Consider the following 11493-nt stretch of genomic DNA (forward strand, 5'->3'; position numbering starts at 1 on the left):
AGGATACCTACACACATACATTTATAGCGGCATTATTCACAACAGTGAAGATACGGAATCAATCTAAATATCTATCAATGGATGATTGAATAAAGAAAATGTGGTAGTATATACACACACATACCATGAAATACTACTCAGCCATAAATAGGAACACATTATATCTTTCGAAGTAACGTATATGAAACTGGAGGCCAACTCAGAAACAGAAAGTCAAATACTGCAAGTTCTCACTTATAAGTGGTTGCTAAATAATATGTACACAGGGATATAGAGTGTAGAATAATAGACATTGGAGACTTGGAAGGGTGGGGGAGTGGGAGAAAAGACGAGATGAGTAATTTCATTATGGGCGCAATGTACAACATTTAGGTGATGTTTACACTAAAAGTTTAGGCTTTACCAATATGCAATATATTCATTAACAAAACTGCTCTTGCAGCCCCTAAATTTACACAATTTAATGAAAATAAAAGATTCAAATGTTTGGGCCAAACAAATAGGCAAAGATGAATTTAAATGAACAGTTGTTGAGGTATTCAGTCATATTCTAATTTAGTTTTCAATAAAATAGCACCATAAGTCACATTTCCTGTTGGTATTCAAATTTTATTGTATTGTTCTTATGTTTGCAGATGAGATGTAAATTTTTTTTATTTTTTTTATTATTATACTTTAAGTTCTAGGGTACATGTGCATAACGTGCAGGTTTGTTACATATGTATACTTATGCCGTGTTGGTGTGCTGCAACCATCAACTCGTCAGCACCCATCAATTCATCATTTATATCATGTATAATTCTCCCAATGCAATCCCCCTCCTCCCCCCTCCCCATGATAGGCCCCAGTGTGTGATGTTCCCCTTCCCGAGTCCAAGTGATCTCATTGTTCAGTTCCCACCTATGAGTGAGAACATGCGGTGTTTGGTTTTCTCTTCTTGTGATAGTTTGCTAAGAATGATGGTTTCCAGCTGCATCCATGTCCCTACAAAGGACGCAAACTCATCCTTTTTATGGCTGCATAGTATTCCATGGTGTATATATGCCACATTTTCTTAATCCAGTCTGTCACTGATGGACATTTGGGTTGATTCCAAGTCTTTGCTATGTGAATAGTGCCGCAATAAACATACGTGTGCATGTGTCTTTGTAGTAGAATAATTTATAATCCTTTGGGTATATACCCAGTAGTGGGATGGCTGGGTCATATGGTACATTTAGTTCTAGATCCTTGAGGAATTGCCATACTGTTTTCCATAATGGTTGAACTAGTTTACAATCCCACCAACAGTGTAAAAGTGTCCTGTTTCTATTTCTCCACATCCTCTCCAACACCTGTTGTTTCCTGACTTCTTAATGATTGCCATTCTAACTGGTGTGAGATGGTATCTCATTGTGGTTTTGATTTGCATTTCTCTGATGGCGAGTGATGATGAGCATTTTTTCATGTGTCTGTTGGCTGTATGAATGTCTTCTTTTGAGAAATGTCTGTTCATATCCTTTCCCCACTTTTTGATGGGGTTGTTTGTTTTTTTTCTTGTATATTTGTTTGAGTTCTTTGTAGATTCTGGATATTAGCCTTTGTCAGATGAGTAGATTGCAAAAATTTTCTCCCATTCTGTAGGTTGCCTGTTCACTCTGATGGTAGTTTCTTTTGCTGTGCAGAAGCTCTTTAGTTTAATTAGATCCCATTTGTCAATTTTGGCTTTTGCTGCCGTTGCTTTTGGTGTTTTAGACATGAAGTCCTTGCCCATGCCTATGTCCTGAATGGTACTACCTAGATTTTCTTCTAGGTTTTTATGGTATTAGGTCTAACATTTAAGTCTCTAATCCATCTTGAATTAATTTTCGTATAAGGGGTAAGGAAAGGATCCAGTTTCAGCTTTCTACTTATGGCTAGCCAATTTTTCCAGCACCATTTATTAAATAGGGAATCCTTTCCCCATTTCTTGTTTCTCTCAGGTTTGTCAAAGATCAGATGGCTGTAGATGTGTGGTATTATTTCTGAGGACTCTGTTCTGTTCCATTGGTCTATATCTCTGTTTTGGTACCAGTACCATGCTGTTTTGGTTACTGTAGCCTTGTAGTATAGTTTGAAGTCAGGTAGCGTGACGCCTCCAGCTTTGTCCTTTTGACTTAGGATTGTCTTGGCAATGCGGGCTCTTTTTTGGTTCCATATGAACTTTAAAGCAGTTTTTTCCAATTGTGAAGAAAGTCATTGGTAGCTTGATGGGGATGGCATTGAATCTATAAATAACCTTGGGCAGTATGGCCATTTTCACGATATTGATTCTTCCTATCCATGAGCATGGTATGTTCTTCCATTTGTTTGTGTCCTCTTTATTTCACTGAGCAGTGGTTTGTAGTTCTCCTTGAAGAGGTCCTTTACATCCCTTGTAAGTTGGATTCCTAGGTATTTTATTCTCTTTGAAGCAATTGTGAATGGAAGTTCATTCCTGATTTGGCTCTCTGCTTGTCTGTTACTGGTGTATAAGAATGCTTGTGATTTTTGCACATTAATTTTGTATCCTGAGACTTTGCTGAAGTTGCTTATCAGCTTAAGGAGATTTTGGGCTGAGACGATGGGGTTTTCTAAATATACAATCATGTCATCTGCAAACAGGGACAATTTGACTTCTTCTTTTCCTAACGGATACCCTTGATTTCTTTCTCTTGCCTGATTGCCCTAGCCAGAACTTCCAACACTATGTTGAATAGGAGTGGTGAGAGAGGGCATCCCTGTCTTGTGCCAGTTTTCAAAGGGAATTTTTCCAGTTTTTGCCCATTCAGTATGATATTAGCTGTGGGTTGTCATAAATAGCTCTTATTATTTTGAGGTACGTTCCATCAATACCGAATTTATTGAGCGTTTTTAGCATGAAGGGCTGTTGAATTTTCAAAAGCCTTTTCTGCATCTATTGAGATAATCATGTGGTTCTTGTCTTTGGTTCTGTTTATATGCTGGATTACTTTATTGATTTGCGAATGTTGAACCAGCCTTGCATCCCAGGGATGAAGCCCACTTGATCATGGTGGATAAGCTTTTTGATGTGCTGCTGAATCCGGTTTGCCAGTATTTTATTGAGGATTTTTGCATCGATGTTCATCAGGATATTGGTCTAAAATTCTCTTTTTTTGTTGTGTCTCTGCCAGGCTTTGGTATCAGGATGATGTTGGCCTCATAAAATGAGTTAGGGAGGATTCCCTCTTTTTCTATTGATTGGAATAGTTTCAGAAGGAATGGTACCAGCTCCTCCTTGTACCTCTGGTAGAATTCAGCTGTGAATCCATCTGGTCCTGGACTTTTTTTGGTGGTAGGCTATTAATTGTTGCCTCAATTTCAGAGCCTGCTATTGGTCTATTCAGGGATTCAACTTCTTCCTGGTTTAGTCTTGGGAGAGTGTAAGTGTCCAGGAAATTATCCATTTCTTCTAGATTTTCTAGTTGATTTGCATAGAGGTGTTTATAGTATTCTCTGATGGTGTTTGTATTTCTGTGGGGTCGGTGGTGATATCCCCTTTATCATTTTTTATTGCGTCTATTTGATTCCTCTCTCTTTTCTTCTTTATTAGTCTTGCTAGCGGTCTGTCAATTTTGTTGATCTTTTCAAAAAACCAACTCCTGGATTCATTGATTTTTTGGAGGTTTTTTGTGTCTCTATCTCCTTCAGTTCTGCTCTGATCTTAGTTATTTCTTGCCTTCTGCTAGCTTTTGAATGTGTTTGCTCTTGCTTCTCTAGTTCTTTAATTGTGATGTTAGAGTGTCAATTTTAGATCTTTCCTGCTTTCTCTTGTGGGCATTTAGTGCTATAAATTTCCCTCTACACACTGCTTTAAATGTGTCCCAGAGATTCTGGTATGTTGTATCTTTGTTCTCATTGGTTTCAAAGAACATCTTTATTTCTGCTTTCATTTCGTTATGTACCCAGTAGTCATTCAGGAGCAGGTTGTTCAGTTTCCATGTAGTTGAGTGGTTTTGATTGAGTTTCTTAGTCCTGAGTTCTAGTTTGATTGCACTGTGGTCTGAGAGACAGTTTGTTATAATTTCTGTTCTTGTACATTTGCTGAGGAGTGCTTTACTTCCAATTATGTGGTCAATTTTGGAATAAGTGCGATGTGGTGCTGAGAAGAATGTATATTCTGTTGATTGGGGTGGAGAGTTCTATAGATGTCTATTAGGTCCGCTTGGTGCAGAGATGAGTTCATTCCTGGATATCCTTGTTAACTTTCTGTCTCGTTGATCTGTCTAATGTTGACAGTGGAGTGTTGAAGTCTCCCATTATTATTGTATGGGAGTCTAAGTCTCTTTGTAAGTCTCTAAGGACTTGCTTTATGAATCTGGGTGCTCCTGTATTGGGTGCATATATATTTAGGAGAGTTAGCTCTTCCTGTTGAATTGATCCCTTTACCATTATGTAATGGCCTTCTTTGTCTCTTTTGATCTTTGATGGTTTAAAGTCTGTTTTATCAGAGACTAGGATTGCAACCCCTGCTTTTTTTTGTTCTCCATTTGCTTGGTAGATCTTCCTCCATCCCTTATTTTGAGCCTATGTATGTCTCTGCATGTGAGATGGGTCTCCTGAATACAGCAGACTGATGGGTCTTGACTCTTTATCCAGTTTGCCAGTCTGTGTCTTTTAATTGGAGCATTTAGTCCATTGACATTAAGGTTAATATTGTTATGTGTGAACTTGATCCTGCCATTATGATATTAACTGGTTATTTTGCTCGTTAGTTGATGCAGTTTCTTCCTAGCCTCGATGGTCTTTACATTTTGGCATGTTTTTGCAATGGCTGGTACCGGTTGTTCCTTTCCATGTTTAGGGCTTCCTTCAGGTCTCTTGTAAGGCAGGCCTGGTGGTGACAAAATCTCTAAGCATTTGCTTATCTGTAAAGGATTTTATTTCTCCTTCACTGATGAAACTTAGTTTGGCTGGATATGAAATTCTGGGTTTAAAATTCTTTTCTTTAAGAACGTTGAATATTGGCCCCCACTCTCTTCTGGCTTGTAGAGTTTCTGCCGAGAGATCTGCTGTTAGTCTGATGGGCTTCCCTTTGTGGGTAACCCGACCTTTCTCTCTGGCTGCCCTTAAGATTTTTCCTTCATTTCAACTTTGGTGAATCTGGCAATTATGTGTCTTGGAGTTGCTCTTCTGGAGGAGTATCTTTGTGGCGTTCTCTGTATTTCCTGAATTTGAATGTTGGCCTGCCCTACTAGGTTGGGGAAGTTCTCCTGGATGATATCCTGAAGAGTGTTTTCCAACTTGGTTCCATTTTCCCCCTCACTTTCAGGCACCCCAATCAGACGTAGATTTGGTCTTTTTACATAATCCCATACTTCTTGCAGGCTTTGTTCATTTCTTTTTCTTCTTTTTTCTTTTGGTTTCTCTTCTCGCTTCATTTCATTCATTTGATCCTCAATCGCTGATACTCTTTCTTCCAGTTGATCGAGTCGGTTACTGAAGCTTGTGCATTTGTCACGTATTTCTCGTGTCATGGTTTTCATCTCTGTCATTTCGTTTATGACCTTCTCTGCATTAATTAGTCTAGCTGTCAATTCTTCCACTCTTTTTTCAAGATTTTTAGTTTCTTTGCGCTGGGTACGTAATTCCTCCTTTAGCTCTGAGAAGTTTGATGGACTGAAGCCTTCTTCTCTCATCTCGTCAAAGTCATTCTCTGACCAGCTTTGATCCGTTGCTGGCGATGGCTGCGCTCCTTTGCAGGGGGAGATGCGCTCTTATTTTTTGAATTTCCAGCTTTTTTGCCCTGCTTCTTCCCCCCATCTTTGGGTTTATTTGTCTCTGGTCTTTGATGATGGTGACGTACTGATGGGTTTTGGTATAGGTGTCCTTCCTGTTTGATAGTTTTCCTTCTGACAGTCAGGACCCTCAGCTGTAGGTCTGTTGGAGATTGCTTGAGGTCCACTCCAGACCCTGTTTGCCTGGGTCAGCAGCAGAGGTTGCAGAAGATAGAATATTGCTGAACAGCGAGTGTACCTGTCTGATTCTTCCTTTGGAAGCTTCCTCTCAGGGTGTACTCCCCCTGTGAGGTGTGGGGTGTCAGACTGCCCCTAGTGGGGGATGTCTTCCAGCTAGGCTACTCAGGGGTCAGGGACCCACCTGAGCAGGCAGTCTGTCCGTTCTCAGATCTCAACCTCCGTGTTGGGAGATCCACTGCTCTCCCCAAAGCTGTCAGACAGAGTCGTTTCGTCTGCACTGGCCCCCGCTGCTTCCCCTATTGGTCTTCAGCTGTGTGCTGTCCCCAGAGGGGAGTCTACAGAGACAGGCAGGTTTCCTTGAGCTGCTGTGAGCTCCACCCAGTTCGAGCTTCCCAGCGGCTTTGTTTACCTACTTAAGCCTCAGCAATGGCGGGCGCCCCTCCCCCAGCCTCGCTGCTGCCTTGTGGATAGATCGCCGCAGACTGCTGTTTAGCAGTGAGGGAGGCTCCGTGGGCGGGGACCCTCCCGGCCAGGTGTGGGATATATTCTCCTGGTGTGCCTTTTGCTTAAAGCGCAGTATTGGGGTGGGAGTTACCCGATTTTCCAGGTGTTGTGTGTCTCAGTTCCCCTGGCTAGGAAAAGGGATTTCCTTCCCCCTTGCGCTTCCCAGGTGAGGCGATGCCTCGCCCTGCTTCAGCTCTCGCTGGTCAGGCTGCAGCAGCTGACCAGCACCGATTGTCCGGCACTCCCTAGTGAGATGACCCCAGTACCTCAGGAAAATGCAGAAATCACCGGTCTTCTGTGTCACTCACGCTGGGAGTTGGAGACTGGAGCTGTTCCTATTCGGCCATCTTGCTCCGCCCCTCGAGATTTAAATTTTTTTATTTAGTCATGGCATGACTGGTATATTGATCAGCTAACTCACGGCATAATAAAAATACAACTTTATTATTATTTTGTTTTCCCCTGTCCCTTTAATATTTATTGAAAGGAAGTAATCTTCTTCCTTCCTAAAAAAAACTTACAAATTCCAAACTTTTCTAATCATCCTTAGGTAAGTAGTTATGACTTTAAGTCACAAATTCAGTGTATTGGAAATAAGAATATTCATATATAATACAATTGAACTCAACTGAATTATTCAATCTACCCTTCCCCACTTAAGATTACTTCAAGCTGGAAGCCTTTATGGGAAGCATATAGGCCAACTTGTATTCTATTTCTCTGCTTTGTGCTTAACCTCCCCACCTTTTACTCTATCCATCCCCTTTTGCTAGCAAATTCTGACTCATCGAGGGTCACAGTGGTTGGAAGAAGAGGTAGGTATGAAGATAGATGAGTCTTAATTGGACTTACTCTGTCCCAGACTGGCTTTGTATTCTCTGGATCCAACTGATAGTTAAAGCTAACTCTTTTATTTCAAAGCTTTTTTGGGTCCTTTAGAACATCTCTCCTGTGATTCTCTTGATAAGATGACAGGCATATATATCTTCATTAATGGCTGGTGAATTCTTTCACAGTTTATATGACTCTCACATTCACTTCTATGTTTTTGCTGCTGAAATCCTCATGGCCACTACACTAGGAAACCCTATCAAAGAGATCAAAGATAACCTCCTTCTAACTTTTCCATGTGGCCAACATTGGATCGACAAAAAAGTTCATGAATCATTTGCTCAAATCCAATACTGTCACCTCTATCCAGCTTCTATAACTTTCTCTAGCTTTCTAATGAGTGAGCAAAGTACTAGTCCTCTGTATTCTCCCAACTGTAGGGAAAATATTTTAAGCTCTGAAACTCTACAAGTTGTCCCATGGATGCCCCATTAGTAAGTCCTATGGGAAGAAGTAGAATCTTCACAATTCTCCCTCATTAAGAGGACGTGGGGACTCATAGCATTACAAAACTCTCAAAAAAAACCTCATAAATTCTTCTCTTTCTCTATTCCCTTTTAAATTCTTCAATGAGTCAGGAGATTCAAGAGTGAGGAACCATGACACTAACAATTTACATAGGGCAATCGGTCTTGCAATCATTTTGGTACCTAATACCTGTTGCATTGAGGGCAGAATTTCAAGCGAGATGAGATTCTTCTATATTAACAATTTGTTGCATCTGTATAAAAGCTAGATTTATGTTTTTCAAATCTATTAAAATCCCTAATCCATTGATTCTACCACATTTTTACTGCCTGTCAGCTCCATAATGTTCTTACTTATCACTTTACCCAGCTAGATTCCATGGTCCATCACTAAAATAACTCTCTTGCATACACTCCTTGGCCTCATTTTTCTGTCTATCTTACTCACCTAACAAATCACCAAATCTAGTTGACCCCCTTTTGTACCTGTTGTACACCTGAACTGAGCAGCAGAATATAGCTGGAAAACAATGCAGATTCATACTGGTTGATCTAACTTTATAATTATGTACATTACCAATCCTGGAAATCCCGTTACATCTATTTCATCGTTCTCTTTTCCCCTCTCTTCAAGACAAATGTTTTGTAACTCCTCCACTCTCCTCAAAATTCTAATACTGCTTACTTGTCTTCACTCTTTCTGATCCCATTACCCTTATTTAATTAAGAAGACAGAAGCACACAGAGAAGATCAATGTCATTTTTCCAACATTAAATCTACTAAACTATCTGCACATGTGTTCAAATACTTCAACTTCTAGATTTCTCTACTTCCAAGCTGTGTGACCTTGAGCAAATCACTTAACATCTCCGTGCCTCAGTATTTTTTTATATATAGAAAACTGGAAAAACACTGTTTCCCTCATTAAGTCGTCAGGAGAATAAAATGAGTTAATAACCCCTAGAATAGTTTCCTGCATTTAGTATATTTGGAAGAAATTGTAGTTTTCATTATTATTCAAATTTTTGTTCTTATCTGATGTCAATTTCTCTATTTGGCAACAGATTTGTATCCCCATGCCTGCTCAGAACTTGGCAATTAACTGCTATTTTTCCCATATCATTAATTTATTCATCATTATTTATTATTTCTATAATTATACAAACATGCTATAATAGCTCTCATCTATAAGAACTACTCTCTAGTTTACATGTTCCTCTTCAGCTGACTGCCCCATTTCTCTGCTCTTCTTAACAAAACTTTTGAGCAACATGGCCAACTAGACGCTCCTAATACCCCCAAAAAACAAAACACAAACAATAAATAAACAATAATGTTTTTAACAAAATAAGAAAAAGGGAGCACCAGAGAACAGTAAAGAAACAGAAGAATTCCTGAAGAGCAATCCCAGGATGGCCACATTTACAAAAAGGAAACATCACCTCTGTTACTCCATTCCCCTAGTCAGATCAGCTCAAAACAAGGAGGGTCTTCTTCCTGCGGGGAAAAAGTAAGCAAGAGGATTCCAGCAGCCACCATTGCCACCACAGTCACCTTCAGTTGTTGCTACTGGAAACTCTTGAAGTCTTCTGAAGCTCTGAGACCAGCAGATGGAGCTCCTCACAGCTTTCCCAAGAGAAGAAGCCAATACTGTTCCTTACCTGCTTCCATCTCATATCCTATGTTGCTATTGCTCTACCCCATCTTGGAACCAGAGCCACTGCTAGAGCATATATATTACAGGGGTGAGTAGCCATTATGTCCCTCCACTCCACAGGCTCAGCCACCACTGCATCATGTCCACCCAGTAGTGCACCAGTCATCCCCAAGTAGAGCTGCTGTTATGCCCTATCCCCTAGGACCAAGCTACAGCAGAGCCACTCCAACCTCCATTCCAGTCTCTGGTGCATGCATCCTGCTCTTAGGGCTGAGGTGAAGTGGTGCACCACCACCACTTCCAGGGACCTGGAGCCTTGAACTACAAGAGCAGTTGAACCTCCTGCACCATAGCCAAAGCAGCACCCTGTCCCCCTGGGAACCTCAGGCCTTTGGCACACTGGCACTTTCTGAGGCTAAGGGGACATGGCACACTTGTGTCCTAGGGAATCAAAGCCTTGGCTGAGATGTGTCCCCCACCCTTCAGACCAAATAGCCACAGTACCCTGCCTATGTAGAACTGGACTAGTCCCCCACAATTTGAGCTACTGAGGCACTCTGTCCCTCTGAGAAGTGAGATTATTGCTTCACTGCTTTCTGCCCCCAGGGCCCAAGGCACATCAGCATATTGCCATTTCTGTGTTCTTGCTTCTGCTGAACCTAATCTTACAGAGCCTAAACTACGGCAGTACCCTATCATCCCAGGGTCCAGAGTCACCATTCTGTGGTACCTCATCCCTCAGAAAGAGCCTGAGTTGCTGCATTGCCCTGTTTGTTCTGGGTTCTGAATTGCAGCTGTGACATCTATTTCATCTCTGAATGAAATAGAGGGGCCCGAGCCTCTGGACCTCTTCTTCCTCAGAGCCATGCCAGTGGTGTGACTTGTTCCCCCAGGATTAGAACCACAGCTACATTCTAACTATCTGAGTCCAAACTTCTGAAGTTTGCCTCAGAGCAACACATCCTGGCTAGTAAAAGAACTGCACCCACTTGTGTCTTGGAGAGTAAACCTATGCTTCAAGTTCTAGGAAGTTTTCCAAGAAACTGAGCCCAGAAATATGGTTCCACAGCCATTCTGAACACCTGTGCCATGCATCCCAGTGCACCATGGCTTCCTATGAGTCATGTCAGACCCAATTCCAAAAGAGATTTCCTCAGCTAAGTCTCCCATTTGTAAGGAATACAAGAAAAAACATCCCAAAAGCCCTGGCCTTAGTAATCTACACAGATACTGGCACTGCTGCAGCCTAGAATACTAAGGCACATGCAGTTATCACTAATGTTTATCACAACTGAAAAAGCTGCACAGAGACTACACCACTGCATGCACATGAAACCAGAACCATCACACCATACCCAAGCAGCACCCTCAGTCCCATTTGCAGGTGAAAATCTTCCCCTACGAAAGCCACTTTGTAAAATTTGGAAGAGGCCACTGCACCACCAGATGCAGAGATATCAATGCAAGGTCACCAGAAATGTAAAAAGGCAAGAAAAAATGACAACACAAAATGAACATGATAATTCTCTAGTAATTCAAAGAAATGGAAATGTATGAATTGCCTGAAAAAAAGAATTCAAAATAATAATCTTAAGGAAACTCAACAAGACACAAGATAATACACATAGACAATTTACTGAAATCGGAAAGACAATTCATGATCTGAATGAGAAATTCAACAAAGGGATAGATATCACTAAAAACAACCCAGAAATCTTGAAGCTGAAAAATTCAATCAATAAAATAAGAAATACAGCTGAGAGCTTCAGAAGCAGACTGGGTGAAGCCAAAGGAAAACAATCTATGAATTTGAAGACAGGCCTTTTAAAATGACTCAGTCAGGAAAAAAAGAATGAAAGAAATGTGAGGACATCCTATGGGACTTATGGGGCACCATTAAGTAAACAAGTATTTGCATTATGGAGGTTTCAGAGGAAAAGAGACAGAGAAATGGACAGAATGCTTATTTAATAAAATAATTGCTGAAAATTCTTAAGTCTTAAGAGAAATATGGATATGTAGACCATGAAGCTAAAA

Source organism: Trachypithecus francoisi, unplaced genomic scaffold (genome assembly GCF_009764315.1).
Source record: "Trachypithecus francoisi isolate TF-2019V2 unplaced genomic scaffold, Tfra_2.0 Lachesis_group6, whole genome shotgun sequence".
Lineage (NCBI taxonomy): Eukaryota > Metazoa > Chordata > Mammalia > Primates > Cercopithecidae > Trachypithecus > Trachypithecus francoisi.